Source organism: Haemorhous mexicanus, chromosome 13 (genome assembly GCF_027477595.1).
Source record: "Haemorhous mexicanus isolate bHaeMex1 chromosome 13, bHaeMex1.pri, whole genome shotgun sequence".
Lineage (NCBI taxonomy): Eukaryota > Metazoa > Chordata > Aves > Passeriformes > Fringillidae > Haemorhous > Haemorhous mexicanus.
This window is the reverse complement of record NC_082353.1, coordinates 7,453,137-7,474,354: the sequence shown is the minus strand read 5'-3', so window position 1 is coordinate 7,474,354 and position 21,218 is coordinate 7,453,137. Positions and strand designations below refer to the sequence as shown.

At 40.9% G+C, this 21,218-nt stretch overlaps 1 protein-coding gene across 2 annotated transcripts in view; it reads right to left on the bottom strand.

Moving 5' to 3' along the window:
* The window catches only part of APBA2 (amyloid beta precursor protein binding family A member 2), an 85,215-nt gene extending 68,408 nt beyond the window's left edge, over positions 1-16,807 (bottom strand). For both annotated transcript variants that reach the window (XM_059858189.1, XM_059858190.1), the window contains exon 1: positions 16,687-16,807. The gene's annotated coding sequence lies outside the window, so the exon portion shown is untranslated. The remainder of the gene's footprint in view (positions 1-16,686) is intronic.
* Positions 16,808-21,218: the final 4,411 nt, after the last annotated feature.

Genomic DNA, 21,218 nt, shown 5'->3' with positions numbered 1-21,218 from the left:
TATCTCTTCTGAGATTACATGGGGTGTGCCCAGAACTAACTCCTTTCACAAGCCCTGGTCACCTGGAGAGGGTTACAGTTTAGTATTCCTAAATCATTTAATACACTGTTTTTATCACTATTCTTCATCATCCCGCAAATAGAAAACTTCAAGAATAGTATTGCCTAAGATGGTGGCAGTGAGACTGAATTAAAGGACTGTCAATTTTTTCTTCTCTATCAGATCCACAGTGTCTGACAGAGGTTTACAGAATTAACTCCTGGTTGTGTCCATGCCTCATCCCAAAGCTAAGAGCCAGTCCTGAGGCACACTGTCCTCCACACAACTGTGTGTCTCTGCTGCAGACATCAATTAAGGATGACACATCAGGCTATATATGGCCCTGTGACACTGTACAAGAATTCACTAGGAAGGAAAGTCTTATATTTTTAAAATTATGATTGGTTTAAAATAACTCCTTTTAGGTTTTAGATTTTTTAATGCAGAGCAGCCATGTTTTCACAAATATAAGTGGAGATATTCCTGGGGCAGAGATGTTTGAAACCCAGGTGAAAAGGCTCAAGAATATCTCTTTCTGTGGAACACACAGACAGGCTCTCCAATAGAAGAGATTTCCTCATTCATTTTTTGTCTTTGTGCTTAAGAGGGCACATTCTTGTGTTTATCTAGACTGCATTTGATAATTACATATCAGGTAATTATTGAAACCCATGAATATTTCCTTATGATATTTTTCTGAAGCTTCTTCCTAGGAGGCAAGACACAGTTATTCTTAGGATGATCTTTGGATGCAATTGCTCCTAACAGTCACAGCTGTCATGGTATTATTTCAGATGCACTTCCTGGCTGCATTTACTGGGCTTTCTTTCCTCTTCTTTTTAGTGAAGAATAAATTATAAGTCTGTTTTGTTTTAAACAGACAGAGTTGGAAACAGCATAATAAGATATGACAGGTTATAGCAGAAGTCAGCTCCTGAGAATTCTCTTATTTCCCCATGCCAAATCTGAAGATGCCATAAACTCAAATCCTCTCTGCCAGTCATAAAATTTTAATTAGCTAAACTAAAAATACTGGTACTATTTACCACTGTTCTTATTTATTTCTTAAACTGTTAGACATAACACTTCCAAAACAGGTTGCCTGTTGCAAAGGATGTCACTAGTAGAACAATAGTCTGTTTCAGCATACACGTGAGCATCCTGTTCAGCTTCATTACAATTAATCAGTAATCTAGTCTCTTGTTTCTCACTGCCAAATGATAAATTAACTACTAGCTACATTCATGGTTGGAATATTAATTTATACAATGCCCTGGGGTACTTGTATGTAGTACAAGACGCTTCATGGACAGATATCATTGAAAGCTTTAGTAGAACTATGAAATAAAAAAAAGAGTAAAACTAGTCAGGATCAGCTGAACTATATGAAAACAGTAGAGATCTGTATCAATAATTGTAGTAAACATCACTGAGATAGAAAAAAATTAAACATGGAATAATTAATTCTTCTTTTAAACGCAAAAAAACCAAGTACCTTTCCATGCAAAGAATAACTTTCTGGAGGTTTGCGAAGAATACTTTGACTTTTTCAAGGTCAAATTATGTTGTCAGAGTATAGCACTGTACATGTGTTGTGTAATGGGGAGATTTGTCAGTTCTGGAAGTGATTTTTTTTCCCCAGTTGCTCTGCATCATCTGCTCAAGCTTCCCATTACATGCACAAGGACAGCAGAAGGATCCAGAGGTTCTGCCTCTGGCCTTGCCTGTTTCAGCACCCCTTACATGCTGCAGGCTTTATCTGACAGGGTTTTTCAGCTTTCTGGAGCATGAAAATGACCTTTGCACAGGTGCAGAATGAATACACAACTATTTGCCTTTTCCATAGTCATCTTTCCTGGTTTATCTGCATTTTTTCTAGTCTTTAAATACCAGAGATGACGAAGTATTAATTTTTAAGTGGTGGAAGAAAGTTCCATAAAATACTAATAATCTGGTGGTACTTGGTAGTTCCAAAACATGCTTAAGATGCATTATATTACAAAATTACAGTATAACAGGATATACATTTTTTATTTAGTAGCTCTGAAAATATAAGGAAACTTCAATGGGGAAATTCTGTCCTCTGTTGGTTTTTCACAGTCCAAAGAAAACTGAATACAGGATGAGGTCTCAGTAAGACTATAGTGGGGCCTGCAGACCCCTGTAAAATGCTAGACTGCATTTTGAAAACTCACAGCACCCCAGCTCAGCATTACCAAATCAAAGCATTTGGTCATTGAGCACAAACTGCTTGAGTTTTGAGCCTATCAGCAATCCAGAATGGCTCTCATAGCACAAGAAACACAGCATAGGAAAACGCTTGCCAAGAACAGAATGAAAACCACTGAGAAAGAAACAGGGTTATTGTCAAGTTTCTAGCATAACAATATTAATTATTATGATGCTTTCTCTCATAGGGATTTTTTAAATTCGCTATTCTGAAATCAATGACTGCACCATATATAAAATAATTTCAAGCTTTAATTTTAAAAGAATAGGCAACATATTTGAAAGCAGCATAGAGATTTAGCTAATTCAGGCATTTCAAGCAATGCTCACATTTTGATGTCACCTTCTGTTCTCACATTTTAATGTTTCAGGCATCCTGCTTTATGAGCAGGTTATCATTTATTGCACAGCAAATGTGGGAGAGCTCCTGTTCTCCCTGGACCTGGCAGCTCTGTTCCACATACAACAGGATCAGAAACTGGTGTAATCTCAAGATCTAGACTTCTACAGGGAATAAAGGATTTATTTATCAAGAGTAGTATATGGAGCTGCTCCTGCAGGAATATGAAAAATTGGTCTGCATGGAGTGTAAGACTGTATGAGCCACGGCAGACACATTTACAGGCATTTGTCTGAGGTATCATGAGACAAACTTGACATGAGACTCAGCCACATCTTTGTTTACCACCTTTGCAAACATTTACTGTCTTATTAGGCACACAGAGCACAACTTTGACTTCTTCGTTCCTGATGCAAGGTTTTTGGAAGGAAAAAGCATCGGATGTGGGCTTTTCAGCTTCTGTTGTTGTCCTTTTGGAAAGTTAATCACCAGATTTATCAGTAAAGCACACACGAAAACAGCATTTTTTATCAAACATGCATCAAACAAAGGGAGGGCTCCCAAGGTGACTCCTCAACAACCTACCAGGTTAGCATTACCTATTCTATTTAAATTTAAAAACAAAACAAAACCCTGGACCTATCAAATATCATGATGGTTGAATAAACACTTAGTTCATCTGAGATAAAATTCATTAAATTAATAACTGCTGGATATTTCAAACATCCAGCTATCTGAAAACCAAAGTCTGAAGATGAGGATTTATAAATTAAAGAACTAGTCCCCTGTGATATCAGGCAAATGAACAGCATGTTGGTAGATGTTAAATCCTAAAGCATAAATAATCTCCTTAAGTCTACATCTGTGAAACCCAACAGTGAACTTAAAAAAATATCTGTCCTTTATGGTCAACAGAAAACCATTTAAGCAAACAAAAGATAAAAAATAGGGTAGCCAAAGTGCTTTTCACTATTGGATTGTTGGTTATAGAGGACCTGGGATGAATTGACCTGATTTGGTTGAGAAAAAATAGCCTACCATCCTATAATTTGCAATGCAAATTTCAGCACATTATTTAATGCCATTAAAAAGAAGCAATCAGCTATGGATGGATCATCCACAGTAACCAGTATAATTTAAGTAGTGATATCATTGTTTATCCTCACTTGGTGTAGGTGGAGTTTTACATTTAGGAGCTGTTGTAGCTCCTTTGAAGTTGGTTTTTTGGTTGTATAGATACACTGCTTTCCAAAAAAGTACCAGGCACTTACACAGAAGTTTAAATCTGCCAGCTGTAACATGCTGAGCATACTGAAAGACTGGGATCTTATAACTCTGTCAGGAAGAGTTAATTGGTAAGGTGAATATTTAGATAAAGCTTATTTCCTGTTCTATTTAAGGATCTATTTCCAGATGTTACTGTAGTGTCACCTTAGGAAAGATGTAAATTAGGTTGATCCAGACTGAGTTTTCTGAGATGTAAACAATCTCTCCTATTGTATTATCAATGCAAAGAGTAATGTCTGAAGAAAGCCCTCTCTTCACCAAGTCAGTGAAAAACACTTGACATAAAATTTGTTACCTAATTTACCTGTCTCATGCAACATGTAATTTCCTGCATTTGGTTTGATGTGATTTATGCACTCACATCTTTCTTCCAAATCAATTTCCATCATTCCATTTTAGAGGAACCAAAGTGGTTATCTGCTTCATATTTATACCAGCATCCACAGATGTATGGCATGAAGGGTGGGGGGTTTCTGGTATCAAGTTGAAGGGCAAGAATGCCTTCATGTCCATATTTATGTCCACATAGATCCAGGACTGTAGCTCCATTTATGTGCAAAGCTGCAAACTCTATGCTTGGTTACTCAACACTCCAGCAATGACTGCCTATAATTTATAGACAGAAGATGACAAAGTGTCAGTTATGTAAAGAGCTTTGAGCAGATAAACAGACTAGTCTATGCAGATTTCTATCTGTGAAATTGCAATACCAAAGACAGCGCTCTTTTATTTTGGAGAACTGAGCTAATTTTTTCCCTTCTTTTTCCCTTCAATATCTTCATTGCCTTAACAGAAGATTTCAAAGTTTAATTTCTTTTCTGATGCTACGTAAAGTACAAATAACATTCATCTTGGATGAAATAAAATATGCAATTAGCACAGTTAAAGGATCCTTTGAAAAAAATGTCACTTGGCTATCTCAACTGTCTACTCTCTAGTTTGAAAAAGTTTCTCAGTAAAGGTGGAAAAAACCCTTGTCATGAAATCTGCAGGCAAAGTTCAAGTGAAATTCTTGATTTCTCAGCCTTTTCTGTGCTGGGACTGTAGGTATTAACTGTGTTGTTTAAATTGCTCCATTTACAGCTAGGAAGTGAGGCATCATTAGCTGTCTAGGCTCTAATGCACAGCTCTTAACCCACTAGATCCTAATGGTTTGTAAAGGAGAAAAGAGGAATGTGGATCTTGTCTGGTTGGAGAAGTTGTTGAAAACTGAAGAACTGAGCTTCTTCAGACAAAGCAGGGGAACAAAGCAATCCCTTTGTTTACTACTGAAGTTTATTCCCTATCTTGAGTGGTTCTGGTAACAAAATCAAGGGACTGAATATTTCTTCAAGCTTCTGACCATCTTTGGAAAAAAGCATGTTGATTTTGGGTGATTTCTGTAACAATGCAGCAGAATCCATAGGATTCAAGCCTGATGCTATGAGATGATACCCCATAAATTATCACTTCTGAGCATAGTTTCCCTTGCACATCAGCTGGCTGAAGGTCTTAGGAAGCATTCATTTTCCTTTGGACCTTCATGATGAGAACTGCATGTTCATCTCACTTTTGCCGAGTCATTATAGGGTAGAGCAACTGTTCTAAATGAGACAGTAGATCCTACTCTCTACAGGTGTCTGATAAAGCTGAAATATTGTCATTATGAAAAGAAGAGTAAACAGAAGTATTCCAGCAGAAATGGCAGAACAGATTGGCATGAGCCTTTGGCAGCTCGTACTATGCTATTTGTATTTTTTAGTCTCTTGAATAATCTTGGACTCTGTGCATGTCACTCCTCCATGCTCATTAGCTTCATGAGAGCACAGGAGATGATAGCTGGCTGTCTCTTCTTTGTCTTCTCTGCCATCCTGTGCTCTGCTAGAGATGGGAACATTGAGAGTTGTAGAGGTCTGTCAAAATCCTCACTATGTGAAGTGTTAAGCCAGCATTTGGGGCAGATGTTTTTTTCTTTTCTTCACACACAGGTACACAGACTTTCCCTATCCGTGACTGACAGCAACAGTGCAGGCACCAGTGCAGCACAGAGCAGGGAGAACACTGAAAACTCATTGTTGACAATATTCTAAAAAGTATTAATACAGCTTCAGCCATTCTCTTGGAGGAAGTGTACTCTGTGGTTGAATAATATGCAGTGTCAGCAGGGTTAATTAGATTTACGGTTGGCCTAAACAAGAGATTAGGTTTTGGCTGCAGCTGGCTTTACTGCGGCATGTAAAATACTGACATTACACAGGAAAAAAACCTCTGTGGAGCAGATCTGTCGGAGAAGAGGCACTAATCCTGCAGTGCAAGGTTGCTGTACCCCAAGGTTATAGCTGGGCAGCAGTATGGAAGCAGTATGGAGCCTCATGCTCCATACCTGATACATTGACTAGCAAAGGACTAGGGGAATATTAATGAAATAACATTCGCTAATATTCTGATGTCTTAAGAAATAGATATATAAAAAAGCTAGTGTGAAAACAAGAATTTCCCCAGCATTTTATTTCATTTGTTGGAAGATAAAGTTTTGCAAAATATATTTAAATAAGCATGCATTTCCTAGGTTCTCAGTAAACGTACCTACACAGTTGGCTAATACTTTCAAGAATTAGCATCTTTCCTTTAAATATGAAATGGTTGAAAAATCACTGAGGCATCACACTGCTACATTGTGGGTCAGTCTGTTTTGTAGTTATCTATGAATTTTCCAATTCAGAACTCTGCATCTCTCATCACCTAACATGCAGTAAGTAGTTAGTGAGGCAAGAATGTAAATGGCAGTATGAGTCTTGCTGATTTATTCAGTAAGTCCATTATTAGTTCATAAATAGACTGGTTTGTCTTCAACTGATCCTCAAAGCAATAGATATATAAATTTTGATATCTGGTTTAAAGTAAGCAATGTCTACAGTTGCATAAATATATAGATATATGACACAAAGTATTATGGCTGGCAGAATATGATCCTTAGAGGCTACTAATTATATAACTGTTGTGCTCGTTGGAAAAGTCAAACAGACTAATTCCTCTAGCAATTTGAAAAATTTCTATTTTTCTATCACTAGGTCAACTCTGTTTCACCTTTCTGAGTTTAATTATTATCAACAACAACTGAATTAACTGAACAAGTAGCCTATGGCAGTCTCCTGGTGGTAACCAGAAGTTTCTGTGTTGCAGCAATAGGCAGCCACAGTCCTCCTGGGGCTGTGGGACATTCCCAGGGACAGGAGCACTGCAGGGAAAGCTGCAGCTCAAAGCAACACTGAAGTCTTCAAAGGTGCTTGAGCTGCACCCAGTTCAAATCAAAGGTCAGCTTCCAGCCACTTAAAGATATGTCACAGTCGCTTAATAATAGAAATTGTCCCCACTGTAAAATAACAATTACCTAACACTGTGTGCACCTCTCCAGGCTTCCCTGCAGGATCCAGCTTTGTACCATCCTATGTAGCCTAGCATTGCAAGGGTATAATCAACAACTGTGCCTCCTGATATCAGCCCCTTTACAAATGCAAACCCTAAACAGCCACATTATATATTCCTTTCCATTTAATTTTTCCTCTTGTATTTGCTATAGTAACATCTTTCAACTGGGGGCAAATAAATCCTAAATTATGTGTGCTGTGGAAAAGTCCATTAACCAAGATTTCATCAGGTTAAGTATTCTGCAGACATTTCTGCCATAAAGAGCTTAAAAATCTGTAAGTCTAGAGCTGAAAAATGATTAAAGCAGACTTTGGGGAATTTGTTTAAAAATCAAACACACCCTCACTCCCACCCCAGTGACAAAGTACTAGTAAAGAAAACAACAGTAAAAATCCTGTAATAACTGCAAAGCCATCCTGTTATAGTCTCCAGAGCAGAGAACTTTTTATCCACATGCTATTCATATTTACATAGGCAAAATATTTAATATGGTAATCTACAAAGTTAATTATTTTTGTCTTTGTAGTTTAACCCAGCAAGGTTAACAGCAAAATGCAACTAAACAGTAGAACCAAATTAAGATTTTCCAGTTAGGTACGCTTAAGTTATATTCTCCAATAATTACAGATATATCTATAAGTCAGGTTTTAGTAAAGATTTGGTCTGCATGTCATTGATTAAATCCAGTGTTTCACAATCTTTTGCTACCATAATATGAGGTTATACTGGCCTGGTACCACTTTTTTACACTATTCTTTTCCTCTGACAGATTAATTTAAACGGAAGTTACCAAACTGTGAAGTCTCTTTAGACAGGTCAGTCTTTTGAGCAAAGACTGTCTATTGCTGCCTTCTAAATGCCTTCCACCAAGGGGTCCTACACACTTGGTTGGCTCATAGGCTCCACTACAATAGATTTTTATCCTTCTTTTCCAATGACCTCCATTCAGGATGCTACTGTGGTGTTTAGTTAAGTTCCCCCTGTATGGTAAACTTCAGACTTTACTATTTAGGAATTTCTGTTTGAATTTCCCCATTTTGTGACGGCCCCTCAGGATGATCCTGTGACAAGGAGCCTGGCGTGCAGCTCGGGCACAGGATCCACCCTGCCGAGCCGAGCGGTCGCTGGAGGGAGGAGGGGCCGGGACTGCCTCAGGGTCAGCCTGAGGAGCCGCAGTCCGTGTGTCAGGGTGACCAGCATGTGCAAGCTGCCAGCCAGCCAGGGAGGGTCAGCCTCAGCCGGCAGCCACAGTTGGTCACGAGCTTATCTGATGAGGACAGAGATAATATCTTAAAGGAAATATGGATTTCATCCTGTCAAGAAATAACACTCATTGTGCCAAGGCACGGGGAGGGTGGGAAACTTAGAGCAGTAATAAACAGCTTTTGTTTCCTAACCTTCCAGAGGGATTTACCAATACTGTAGCAGGTTACTACATTACTTAAGTGCTACTTTAAATAGGAATATCATTGAGTAGAGGAAAGTGTGTAACACCATGGACTCTTCACTGATAAAACAGCTGGTTCAGAAACTCTGGATGACATTTGGCTTGTTTATATTTATCATGAGTGGTTATAAGTGCCATCAGAAAGAAAACTAGTAACTCCAGCTTAGTACATTCAAACAGATGCTGGTTAATATTAAGGAACTTATTTCTACTACAATTGCTGTAGCACTGCAAATCACAAGAACTCCAGAATTAAAGGTATATTGTCCACAAATGTTTATAAAGTACAAACTCATAGTTTCTTCATTCCTGGAGCCTGTCTGAGTATAAGCTTGTCTGGGTTTGGAAATTCCAAACCGAGACAAAGCTCAAAGCTGTGATTCTCACACACCAGAAGCTGGAGCCTAAACTAAACCACGAAATATTGTAAGAGTCCCAACACTAAAAAATGTCAACAGATCTAAGTTAAATCAATGTTGGCTCAAGAATAAGACAGGTATTTTGCTGAATTGTAACAAAAAACTTTGAAAACAAATGTAGATATATGCACAGGAAGGGAAATAACACTGTTGCAAAGGTATAGTAGTGCTGTAACATATAATTCCCCTCCATTTTCCCCAAAAATCATTATGTGTTGGTTGGTCAGTCAGTTATAATGCATACAAATTGAATAATAAATGGAGGACAAATACCAAATCAAACACATGCTGTACAGATAATTTATTATCACTGCAGATAGGTGTGGAATAGATGTGGAAAAACCTTAAGGTGGCCTCTTTCCAAGTACTGAGAACAACCAGTATCACAACAGATACCTCCTTTTACTTGGTGAAAACTGAGACTTCCACCTACCATTGAAAATATAAAGAAAACCCCTTAATTATTAAAACAAACAAACAAACAAACAAAAACAAACAAAAGCTAATCAGCCAAACCAAAAGGCAAGCAAACTAAAAAATTCCTACCACTACAACTGACATAAAGGCACATTCCTGATACTACAGAGGTATTTTCATGGCAACTCTTCCATCAATAAAACCAGTAGTCATTAACCAGAAATGAAGAATTCTGCCACCAACAACCTTCATAATGCTGGGATCTGCAATACAATGCAAACCACTATTTACCAGGAAGTGTTCCCTTCCAGTACTCATTTTATGCCTCTAATGCAGCACTGAGCATGGAATTTCTAGTCACAAACAGAATTCCTTCCCTTTCATTCATCTAATATGCAACAGCTCTTATCTCCTGGGCCATAATATGTCAAATACTTCTACATAATTAAAGCCACACTGATTGACTGGCTAAGAATATCACAGGGATAAGTTTCTTTGTAAAGCTGCCTTATCTGTAATCAAGAGTTGTCTTCCACTAACACAAGATTTTGTGCCTAAAGGACATTTTATATACATCTACACACACACATATATAGAAATAATGTTCCTTTCTCCTCCACAGTACATCAATAACAAGAAAACATCATCATGCTCTGATTTCCCTCTGTTGTGTTAAATTGGAGAGGACAAAAGATGGCAAGAGGCACTCAGTAAGGCAGGCAAAATGCACATTTTTTTAAGTATGGAAACTATTATGAATATTTCTCCTTTGATATAAACCTTTATTGCACTCCCAGACAGAATCTTTCCATATTTCATTGCTTCGTGCGCATCTTAGATTTGTTGTGATGGTGGGGTTTATTTTAGAAAAGAAAATTAAAATCTGTAGAGGCCAAAAAACCATGAACAAATTGGTGATGAGGCTTATGTCTTGTCAGGTTATTTTATATTTTAATGTACTGTTAACAGTTCATTCTTTTTAAATACAAATCTAAGGGCAAATTTAAATATCAAGGCAAGCAATCTGGTAGCATGGCAACAACGTGCTATGCTGCATAGTAAGAATTTGGAACTGTGCAAGCCTGCTTCTTTCCTATACTGGATCATTTTATAAGAGCAGAAATAAATTTATGTTCTTTGTAATTGCCTTGATAACTATTTATCTATTAGTAGCTGTAGTGGTCTTTGAAACTCAAGACAGCACAGCAACCCTGTGCAGCCTGGTACCAGTCAGAATGGCCATCCTTACTAGACACAAAAGCTGCAGATTAGAAGAAGAACAAAAAAAAAAAAAAAAGATATGTTTAGTAACAGTGTTTAATACAGGAGAGCAATTTGGTATGAATTTGAGGAGCATAGCAGCTCTGAAGCAGTCTTGCTTCTGCATGAGAAACAGGCAATTCCATTTCCATGCACTCCCCCAGATGTGTTGAAAAGGCATCTCTCAGCTTTCAGAGTATGTGTTTTGATACCTATTTTAAGATTTTACTAAACAAAAAAGGTGCATTTACCCTTGCACTGAAATAATTTTTGTGGTAGCTCGTGTCAGTGATTCTTGAGAGTAACATCAATTTATTGATACCATTTCACTCTTGGTGATTGGGAAAAAAATAAAATCCTTTGTCATTCTAGAACAGGTTCTAGTCTGTGCCACCCTCATTCTCTTCAGTTAATCCAGTAACTCAGGCATATTTTACCATTTTGCTGGAGCAGGAAAAGGTAAAGTTAACTATCACTTCTGATCTTGAAGGACACACTGGGTGACCAAGAGTCCACCCAAGCACCTTTGTTTCTGGGTAGTGGACGAAGGCAGCAAAGATGTGGATGGCATTGTGGGAATATTACTTTCTTGTTATTCTTCACATAAAGATCAGGTACTTCACTGAACCTGAACAGTAAATGCCAAACAAAGCTACTCCTTCTGGGAGGTTTTTACAATACTGCTTTGATTGGTGCTGTCCCTATGGAACTTGTGCTTCTCACCACACATTCCCATGTTACATAACATCCCTTGGCATTTTGGATGCCAGTGGTCAAATCTGCAGGTCTGCACCCTCTCTGGAACACTCATGGTCAGTGTTACAGAGCTGTTATTTGGGTTGTGAGCTGCTTGTTGCTGGTTTTGTACATTTAAGATAGAAAGAAGTAAATGTGCCTGCTATGATCACATTATGAATCCGTAGCTGAATCTAACCTCTGTACTCAGGTGAAAGACTTCTAAATCTTTCTGTCTTACACCTTATCTTCATTAAATTAATAAATAAAATAAATCTTACGCTAATTCTTCAAGGGGTCAGATCCTGTGAACCCTTAACACAAAGGTAGAATACATACACAAGTAAAACTTGCAGGGTCAGGTCTCTCTTGGAGAATATTTCAGAAATAAAAAGGATTTCGCTCCTCAAAATGATTAGGGTTACTGTACAATTGATTTGGGAAGAGAAACTTATACAAAGGTTGTAGCTGAGAAGTGCATCTGTGAAGAGAATCTCTCAGTAAAGGGAACAAAAGCAGTCAGGAAAATAATGCAAATTGGTGATCTACTCACAAATATTTCTAATATCAATGCACAAAACAAAATTCAAAAACTCTATTCAATTAATAGACTGGGAATATTCAATCTGCCTTTTAAGTAATAAACCAATATAATTTTCTATGTAGCTGAACCTTCATTATTAGGCCTGTAACTAGCAGGGATATTTCCTGAAGGAAACTTCATCTTACTAGTTCAAACCAGACAACTACCCTGAGAAAGTCCTCATGCAGCTCCCACTGCAGGGCTGGGTTGGTATCAGTGGATGTCTGCATTGCAGAAGGACAACTATTTGAAAATCCTTGTCTAGACTGCAGACCTCACATTGGTTATAACTGACATATTTTGTATACCTTTTTGCCAACTTTCCTTTCCTCTTCATTTCCTTCTATTTCAAAAGAAAATTATGCCTTCATGCATGAGTATGCTTCAGAGTATGCACTTCCAGCAGCATTTCACGTTATCTGAGAACAATGACACTTCCCCCTGTCATCCCTACCTACAGGGCTTCTAGTTCTTCCTCTTTAGCTTAGGTGGAAGCACCTATGAATCCCAGAGTTTTCCATACCGGTCTTTGCTCAGCTCTAACTTACTCCTCTTGAAGTGCAAATCACCTTCCTCTGCTGCAGCATGTGAATGAAGACAGTAAGTACTGCAACAAAAAAGGAAAGGAATGTCATGTACTCAAGTGACAGTGCATTTACCTACCAGCATCAGAAACAAACTGTTCAATCCTTATGTTTTTTACCAGTTGTGCAAGGCCTTCCTTCCAAAAATATAGTATTGTTAGCCAAGAGAAGACCTAAGTTCAGACAAAACTGAGAATTTGAATGAAGTTCTCTTATCATGGATGTCATGGCAAAGCTTAAGTGGTGCATGTTCAGTTTCTGCAGACAGCAAAAGCCTAAAGCACTACACACTTCACCAGTCACATGGTGCTGTCTTGAGCTGCTTTTCATGCGGCTCTCATGGGTCCTCAGGAAAAAACAAATCATACATGTAATACTCTTCCCAGTAGACTAAAAGCATTTGCCAGTACTTATAATGAGCATTTGACTCAGCAACTGCAAGTTTTTTGAGTGTCTAAAAACCAGTGAATTTTGATTCTGCTTTCAGTTCTTCCTCTTAACTTGTGAAACTCATGTGACTGCATCAGTGCTTTATTTTCTCTGGATGTAACAACTACCATTACATCTCTTGCACAAATGTTGCAAGGCTTTAATTACACCTCATAGTGGTTCCAAAAGCTACCTCTCAGTAAAAGCCTTTGCTTGAAAGTAGTATGCACTTCTTTTTGTTTATTTCAAGCAAATATCTCTTCCTTGGGAGGCTTATAGTATGGTATTTGTATTAATGTACTGTTTCACATGTAATAGGAGTTAATATACTGATACTGTATTCCATCTTTGCTGAGATGCACAGATTAGTCCTAGAAAGGAAAACTCTAAATCTTTCTTTAAAAATCTGACTTCTGGAAACATGTCTGCTTCATGTATCATGTACAGATAGGCACAAACAGGATTATAACACTTCAGGTTGTTAGGAATGTCAGAGATCTCTTGTCCAACATTCTGCTCAAACCAGGATGATCAGTGAGCCCTGATCAGTTTGCTGAGGGAATTATCCAGTCTGGTCTTTACAGAGACTATACAGCCTCTCTGGGTTACCTGTCTCCATGTATGATTGTCCCTGTGGGACAGAGTATTTTCCTTGTATCCAGTCTGAACCTTTGTTTCAATATATGCCTTTTGTCTCTCATTCTTTGGCACATGTTGAGTCTAGCTCCAGTTCCCTGAGGAACTCTTTATAAGGACTGGAAGGCTGCTGTTAGGTCCCCCCGTAGCCTCCCTTTCTGCAGGCTGAGCAAGCCTCACTCCCCACCCTCTGCTCAGAGCTCGGCCTCTAGCCCCAGCCACTTCAGTGGCTTCTGCAGCACCCCAGGTTTTTAATAACTTCCTTGTACTGGGGGGACCAAAACTGGACCCAGGGTTATAAATGTCACCTACTGGGGGCTGAGCAGAAGGGAATAATCACTTCCCTCAATGTCCTGGCTGCACTGTGTTCATACAGACCAGGATGCTCCTGGCTATCTTTGTTGCCAGGAGTTGTGTCCAGTTTGCTGTTCACCAGGTCCTCTGGGCCTTTTTTGCAGGGCTGCTCCTCTGCCTCTACCACTAGCTCTACCAATGCTTAAAGCATGAAATAATTGCCTTGTTTATTTAAACACAGGGAAAAGGATTTTAAAAGTCTGCAGAAGCACCTGAACCCTAATGTGTTCAAATGCTACAACCAAGATTTTTCCTAAAACAAACCAGAATCCTCCATGTCTCTCTGTGAGCTGGCAGCTTGGAACAGGTCACTATCTCCAATTTCTCCACCCTCAGCACAGGAATATTAACTGAAAGATGTTTAAACTATGGTATTTTCACAAATTATTTCTTAGCAAATATTCTTATCAGAACAGCTGGAGAGATGGTAAAATTATGCTTCTTGAAGTGGTTTCTCATGTTCACAGCCTTAATCAAAGGTCACTTTTTAAACACCTAGCTTCTTTAAATTCATGTCCAGTCCCCAACCTGAACCAGCATTAATCAAGTAACTACACAAAACATGCTTTTAAAGATTTCTTCTTAGAACTGTAATACTTTGACCAAAAGAGCTGAGCCTTTATGGCCTTTGCAAGAACACTTTTCCTTTACTATCAGAGGATCAAGAGGGAGCAATAATGCAGCTGCTGATGCATTTTTAAAAATAGCTTCAGATATTTCCAAGTGCAGATACGGGCTAAACTATCAGAGAATTTAGAACTCTGACAATCGAGGTTTATAAGGACAGTTCTGCATGAAATCCTATGAGCCCCAGATGGACTCACAAGTACAGTAGCTTTGACTTCAGCAGTTTAGCTCTTGCAGAACAACATACAAAAGAAAAGCTCTTTCATCTTGTCTGTCCCGTATGGAGAAGAACCAGGATGATACAATGATAAATTGCCATCTTATGCTTGACGTAAATGTCTATCTTTTGCTTCTCAAACACATAACCTGCATATACTGTATTTTATCTTAAGTGGCAATAAGGACTTAAACTAGAATTCCTCCCCTTTAAAGCTATGTTATATTTGAAACACTGTGGCTAACACAGAACCACAAAAAACTATGACAGTAATTGTTTCTCCTTTTCAGTTCTACTTATTAATGAGGGATTCTTGGGTAGCAGGCATAATAGATAAATACCTTTCCTGCAAACAGATTTCCCAGCCCCTCCTGGGAGATTATAGGGTGGCCTTGGCCAGGTAATGTAATTGAAAACACTACTTGCATTTTTCAAACTGGTCACAGTAATTTCAGACTTTTCTTAAACATCACTGCAATGCACATTATCTCTGTACTATACACGTTGTATGATCTCTTGTCTTTATCTAAATTTCTTTTCTTGTATGTCCTCACTACCGTGCAACAACCACCAAAACAACACTGAGGATGCAAAGTACATAAATCTGAAAGCACAGATTGCCAGTTGAGGCAAAATAAGGCAGTCTTTGACTTACCAATATGCAGCTCCAAATGCAGTATTCCCTTCCTTTCCCCCACCCCCATCCCTTTTGTTATGGCAATACAAGGCACCACACACACATATGCAAAAAACTGTTCAATAAGAAGCAAACAGACCATGCTATAATATCTCATGCTGTTTATCCCACCAAAAACCAGGTATTCTTAATTGAGCACCCTTTTGCCTCCAGATCTCATGATGAAGGAAACGGGGAAAGAGGAGATCAAAGGCTCTGATCCCTTTGCTGGAGCGGAGACATGAAATCAGAACCAAATACAAACTCCGAGAGGTATTGCCTTACAGGAGGGCTCCTCTCGCTTTTCTTTTCACTCTTATTAAGACAAACGGACTTAAGCCTCCCGCCCTCCCACAAAACGCTGACAATGATGCGGATGCTGCAGGGCCGGTCCCCGCGTTACCCGGAGCCGCCGTCCCGGCACGGCGGGGCTGAGGCGGCCGGGCCGGGCTCGGAGCTCGCCCCGTCCCAGGGGAGCCGAGCGGAGCCGCAGCCCAGCCCCGGGGGAGCCGAGCGGAGCCGCAGCCCAGCCCCGGGGGATCGCCGCCGGTTCTCCCTCGCCTGGCGGGGGGCGGTGGCGGCGCCTCCCCGGGCACAGCGGGACAAGCGGGAGTGCGGCAGCCCCCGGTGCCGGAGCCCCGCGCCGCCGATCGCGGCAGCGCCGGCCGCTCCGCCATGCCGCAGGGGCTCCCCTTCACCCCGGCTCCCCGTCCGCTTGCGGGCAGCTCGGTTGCCAGGGGATGGGGATGGCGATGGGGATGAGGATGGGATGAGGCGGGGGCAGCCGCTCGCGGGGAGAGCAGCCCCCAGCCCCGATTCGAAGGGAGCATCGGCCGTGCTGGCGGGGGTCGGGGGCGTGCTCGGGGGCTCCCCGCTCCCCTGAGGGGACCCGCGGGATGCTGCCGCCCCACCCCCGACGGAGCCGCCGGTGCCCGCAACGACCCCGGTATTTCCGTCGGTCGGTCGGTCAGCCCCCCGCCCTGCGTCCCCGGTCCTTACCGCGGTGCAGCGGCTGGGCCGGTCCCGGGCAGCGGGGCAGCCGCAGCCGCTCTTTTGTGTGGCTGCCGAGCTCCGCACACCGCGGCGGGCCCGCCCGGGAACCTGCCTGCGCCAGCGCCCGGGAACCTGCATGGCGCATAGCGCCCGCGCCGCCTCACGGCCCCGGCGGGAGCGAGCGGGGGGCGGCCCCGGGCTCCGCACAGCCCGGGGGGGCTCGGCGGGACGCACTGACCTGTCCGCCATCCACCGCCGGACCGGGGCCCAGCACTGGGCCAGCTCCGCGGGTGCCGCTCTCGTCAGTGGCGTCCGGCGACAGGACGAGGATCAATGGCCATAAACTGAACACAAGTTTCACCTCAGCGTGAGGGAGAACTTCACACTGAGGGTGGCACAGCGCTGGAAGAGCTGCCCAGGGAGGGTGTGGCGTGTCCCTCTCTGCAGACACTCCGAACCCAGCTGGACGCGTTCCCGTGTCACCTGCCCCAGGTGTCCGTGTCACCTGCCCCAGGTGTCCGCGCTCCCAGCCCCAGCAGCTCTGGCTCAGCGGTTGTGTCCGGACGCGGGCCCGGCCCCAGCTCCCCTGCCGAACCCTGGAGCAGCAGCTGCCACAGCGGGGTTCGCTGGATGCCCCATCCCTCGGGGGCACTCGGCAAGGCCGCTCTGCGTCCCCAGGGAGCCGCTTTGGCGCTGGCCCGGAGCTGGGGGTGTTTTCTGGGAGTCTCCACAGCATCTCTCTGCCAATAACAGTCCTGAATGCCATGTCATCCTGCTAGGTGATCATCTCGCCTTTTCCTGTTGCTTGAGGTGTTCCAGTGCAATAAAAACCCAAACACCAAAAGTTTGAATAGCACAGGACAGTACTGGACTCAGTCACGTTCCATCATATGGCCAGAGTTATGAGAACAAATTACGATTTTTGTGCCCTTGTGCAAATAATACATAGATCCACCCCTAAAGCTTAATAATGTAGGATTCAAGGTGTACTATTTAAAAGCTCACTGAAGAGGGTTTCTCCAAGAACAGTTCTTATGGTGGATGATAAACACAGTTGATTTCTCAGGCTTTTTATTAGAAACCTCTAGATCTTCTAAGGGCAGCTAGGTGATAGTGACTATTTTGTATAAAAAGAAACACATATCTTAGGGCAATTCTGACAGGCATTGCTAATAATTATGCAAATTTGAGATAGTAGCTAATCTTTCTCACTGTAGCAAAAGGGAAAAGCTGTCCTAGTGTAGTTATACTGCACTGCAATCAGCCAGGTATCAGTGTTTGCTGTAATGGCTGTGTGCTCAGCGTGGGGTGTGTCCATTTTGCCCTGCTGTTAGCATCAAGCACATCCCATGTACATGCAAAGGTCCTTCATGGAAACACCATTTTTTATGGGGGTTTTTTAGTCTTTAGTTTACTTGTTAAGATTTTTGTTAAGACTCGCCCTTTGCTGCTGAGAGGCTATTTTCTGGCATGGTTTTCTATGGTGACTTTTCCCATCTGTCCCTTTCTACATCCCAATTACTTGACAGATTTTGATTTTCTTTTGAAGACAGTAAAAACTCAAAACATTACCCAAACTGTAATGCATGTATGTTTTACACAGAACTGCAGTGTATCTGCAGATATAATCTGTCGACAGGTTGTTTAAACATTTGGCAAATGATCTTCTAATTAGTATTATTAATTCTCAAAATTGTTAACTTGATGAAACAGCCTCATATGCATAATAAAGTCTCACTTTATCAAAATACCAAAAGCAGTATTTCCAACCCAATAGGGCAGGTGTTTTTTTAATGAAGTTACTGCAGCTGCAAGTATTGTACCACAACTGACCTCTCAAAGACTTCAGAGGTCCCAAAGGGAGTGGGATATATTTTTAAACTTTTTAAAATTTAAGTTTCTAACAAACATTCTCCCTCCACGTCATTTTGGAGACAGTGACTCAGACAGATGGTTATTATGGAAAATTACATACCAAAATGGAAGGTAAAAATAGGGTGCATGATACCAGTCCATAAATGTATCTCTCTTAATCTTCAATTTCTGGAAATAATCATTTCCATAAAAGCCAGCCATGGGTGCAGAGTTGGATATTCCCCTTATTTAATGCAATTTGTGCATCACCATATATGCTTTCAGGGTACCTGCAGTTACAAATTACTTCACATCTTAAAAATCAGATTTTGAACCTCTCTGTATTACTGAAAAAAATCCAATGTTAAAAAAAAAGTAAAAATTTTCATTCAAAATCCACTTCATAGAAGATTTAAGTACCTCTTTACTATTTTTGTGTTAGCAGTAACAGTTGAAAGGCCACTTTAGGTTAGACCTAGGGAAGTCATTAAATGCTTCAAAATGTATCATTACTTTAAAATGTATCAGAGAACTCTTCCTCATTTGTGAGTCTGTGCTATGAATTTTGCAGTTAGCAATGCTTTTTGACAATATACAAGATAGTGTAAATGAACATTTAAATTGACAGTTGACATAATTTTTTAGATATTTAAGGATTATACAAGACACAAACATCCCTCCTTCACAATAAGATAAATATTTATTTCATAATTTGTTCAAAGTGCTTTGAAAATGCTTGTCAAAAGTGACAGATTTTGCATTCCTAAGTGCTTGAGCTCTTCCATTGTGAAATGTCAGCCCTAGGTTGATTAATTTATAAATTGTTGTTAGTTTCCATTTTCATATTAATTAACTAGTTGAACTTGATGATCTTATTCTGTTTGACAGCCTCAATTTGGCCAACATGGCAACTTGGTAAAAGAACTGATATTGAAACAATTAATTCTGAGTTTTTCTCTTAGTTAAGGGTTCTTATGTGCAACTAACCCAAGTCACATCACTACAGGAGGAATTCCTTCTACGGACTGAATCAAAGGAAGTGCCAAGGACATCATTGTCATATATCTAGGGTAAGTACCTCAACCAGATAATGTAAACATCTGCATGTTTCATGGCCTTTCTATGAGACTTCAGCTTGATGTGGTAATAATGAAAGCAACAGAATTCAGAATGAAATTTGGGTGCATTAATTGCAGAACAAGCATGACAGGAACAGTTTTTGCAGAATTGCAAAACTGTAAGATTAGCTTTTAAAAAGCACGCAATTAGTTCTTTTCTCAGTGTTTTAAGTTTGCTTCTAGGTTTGTCTCATCATAAGGAATGGGATTCATTCTGCAGCCTGTTCACCTCCTCCCACCTAGGAGTGACTTGAGGGCTGCAGAGAGGATGTAAAAAAAGATACTTTGCATCATTTAATTATGAGCTCTTTAGCTGCCTGAGTAATGTTGATGGAGTCCAGAAAAATGTGTCTTGTCTGCCTTGGGCAGCATAAAATGAGAACATGCTTCAGCTCAGAGGGGGGAAAAGGGACATGGAGAGATTGGAACAGGGAATTCACACTTGACAAATGGCACAAGCGTGAGAAAATTTACTGGCAAAATACTAACACTCCATCTTCTGAGAAGCTTGACATTATCAGAGAAGAAGGTTTTGCTGTTTTAAAAAATCCACCAAACAGACAAAAAACAAAAAAGAGGAGCCTAATTCCCTTACAAGATAATCAAGCTCCAGTTACTCGAATCACTGTTGTTCTTCCCAGAACTTGTATAATGGTGCAACAGGGGTGTGTTGTTAAATGTCCCTCCACTGAAAGGAGCAAATCACAGTTCTCTCGTTCCTCAGTTTCCATCCCTGAATTTCCACTGTTTTTCTGGGTGTTACTCCCCTCTTATAATCATGGCAGTGACAAAGAGTAAGGCCCATGTATGTAAGCCCTGTCCCAATCCCTTGGTAAGTCAGAACAACAACTTGTGAAGGCTGCCTGCCTTAAGGTGAAGGACTGCACAGTTGATAGGGGCTGATTCTGTTCCCACTGAAGTCTAAAGGAGTTAAGTTCATGAAGAGGAAACTTCTCTCAGTTATAGCTGTCTTCAGCTCCCTTAACTATTCTCTAAGTCTGTAGCTCCAGAAGGGGAGATTCTCCTATCCTGTAGCACACACCCTGACAAATAAGGGGGTCTGATCCCATCTCATTTTAAGAGCTTGTAAGAAGAACATGATCCAGTTTTGTGTACTGACTAATCTGCAGACCGAAACTCTCTTTTGCAGGGCTGGGGTTGTGTGTGCATGTGTGCTAACATTTTCTTGACTTCCACCTAAGGAGTAGTCAGAAAAAAAGGTATGAACTGTGAGATAGGAGCACAGCTTAGATACAAGGAACAAAATGCATCAACAGACTTAGAGCTGGACCACCCCATGTCAGTCAGTCAGTAAAATTGCTGGTTACTAGCTGAAAAGTAATACAAGCTTCTTTCTGCCAACAAGATACAGAGCACAATCATCAGGGGGAGCAAGTGTTTACTTTAAATTCTCTGTTTTCTAGCACTACCTCGTAGGTGCACAGTTTGTGGTGACTGGGAGTGGGGCTGGCCCAGCCTCATTCCCAATGGGGACAGCTGTGAGAAGCAGGTGAGCAGCATTGAAGGTAACGAGCCATGGAGTGCCCAGGGGCACTGACCAACCAC